This window comes from Branchiostoma belcheri, unplaced genomic scaffold (genome assembly GCF_001625305.1).
Source record: "Branchiostoma belcheri isolate BF01 breed outbred unplaced genomic scaffold, Haploidv18h27 scaffold16, whole genome shotgun sequence".
Classification (NCBI taxonomy): Eukaryota; Metazoa; Chordata; class Leptocardii; order Amphioxiformes; family Branchiostomatidae; genus Branchiostoma; species Branchiostoma belcheri.
Genome location: NW_017803046.1, coordinates 199,201 through 201,431, shown reverse-complemented (window position 1 = coordinate 201,431; position 2,231 = coordinate 199,201).

Below are 2,231 nucleotides of genomic sequence, written 5' to 3'. Positions count from 1 at the left end.
TGTTGTTCTGTAGACACATGTTCAAGGTACCCTTATACCGAATTTCAGATCATTTGGTTGTAAAACCAGGGCTCAGGATCCAAAAATCCATTTTTTGGCGAAAAATGCCCCAAAAAACCTTCATAAAATTTTTTTAAAGGCATGTATCAAAAAAATGAAAAAAACGCCTGGGGGTATTGGCCCACTCTACCTCCATGCCAAATTTCAAGTCATTTGGCTGAATGATGGCTGAGTTGAATCCCTTTGACTGTTTGGCAGGAGAAGGAGAAGAAGAAGAAGAAGAACTAGAATGGCCGACATTTGACTTGGGAGCAAATACAGCATATTTCAGTCCATCTCCCTCCCACGCAAAAGTGGACTATTCCAAACTTACCCCAGTGCAAAACTGGCAAAGGTTCTCAAATAAATGAATTAAATAGTAGCTATATGAGAACAAAGATGCAAGAACAAGCACTTTGAATCTCGAAAGCTTTACTAATCTTCTTACAGGTATGCAAATACTAACAATGATGAGATTTGATACATTTTGAAGGTCTTAGGCACATAAAATTGAATGTGTGGGTCATTACCCACGACTTACGTGAAATGTGACCTCAGGTAACCCGCAATGGAACACGTGTTCCATGGCCAACGGCAGATGGAACGTGCCATTCTTTAGATAGAACATGGAACGGGTACAGCACTTTTGGCCCTTTTTTTTGCTGAAAATAGCCATTAAAGTCCCCCAAATGAGTCATTTGGAAGTGGTGTATGCCAAATACATGACTGCTATTCTGTAGACACACGTTCAAGGTACCCTTATACCGAATTTCATATCATTTGGTTGTAATACCAGGGCTCAGGATCCAAAAATCCATTTTTTGGCGAAAAATGCCCCAAAAAACCTTCATAAAAATTTTTCAAAGGCATGTATCAAAAAAATGAAAACAGCGCCTGGGGGTATTGGCCCACACTACCTCCATGCCAAATTTCAAGTCATTTGGCTGAATGATGGCGGAGTTGAATCCCTTTGAGTGTTTGGCAGGAGGAGAAGAAGGAGGAGAAGAAACATCAGAGAACACAATATATTTCATCCATACCATGGTATGGACTGAAATATAACTAGAAAGGCCGCCATTTGCTTGGGAGCAAATACAGCATATTTCAGTCCATCTCCCTCCCACGCAAAAGTGGACTGTTTGGCAGGAGAAGAAGGAGGAGAAGGAGAAACATGAGAGAACACAATATATTTCATCCATACCATGGTATGGACTGAAATATAACAATATGTTTTCCTTCAGTAAACATAATGAGGTTATAGGAAAAATTTAGTTGCAAATTAATATAATAATACTAACGTTACTTGTGTTTAGCTAAGATTACCCATTTTTGCCACAGACGACTCAATGAAATCAACATTATCATATGCTATCTTTCACAGGCATGCCTGCCGGAAGCTACTGTGATGTAATTTCCGGCGAGAAGCACGGCAACCATTGCTCGGGCACGACCATTACAGTAGGAGGGGACGGAAGGGCGCATTTCCACATCTCCAACAACGCTGATGACGGAGTCATCGCTATCTACGAGGGTTCTAGGCTGTAGAGCTTCGTCTGGTCCAGACCAACTAAACATATGCGTCTCGAAAACACAGCTAATTACTTAAAATAAAATCTTTTAAAAAATCTAGCAACATACTGGTATTCACTTTATGGTATCTCCCACAAACATATAACGTTATACACACATAGTGAAAACTCCGTACACTTAAGAAAAATCCTTCCTTGTCACGAAAGCAATAAAGTAGGTTTCGTGGGACGTCCTTTCAATGTTACTTCATGTTCCTGAAAAATGAAAACAAAAAATACATGTAGTTGGGTTCGTGTGATACCTTTTCCGCACGCAAATCCATTGACCTTTCATATAGAACGCGGTAATGTGGGTCATCAGGCGACAAAAGTTTGTAAGGTAGAAAAAAAACGACTTCGCTTATCGCTGAAATAAACGACATTAAATCGCACCCAAAATATTTGAAGATGGACCCATCCATAATTAGCATGGCCTGGCATTTACTTGATCTATTGTTGGGAAAAATGCAAGTTTGCCCTTGGAGAAATGTTTGCTTTTAAGATGTACAAACTTTGATGTTGGCAGCTATGTAACATCTTTTTAACACATTGTGATGATATGAAGTTTGTAAGTTACTATGTATTTGTCTCATATCTAGTTTTCTCATGTAAACATGGAAAGTG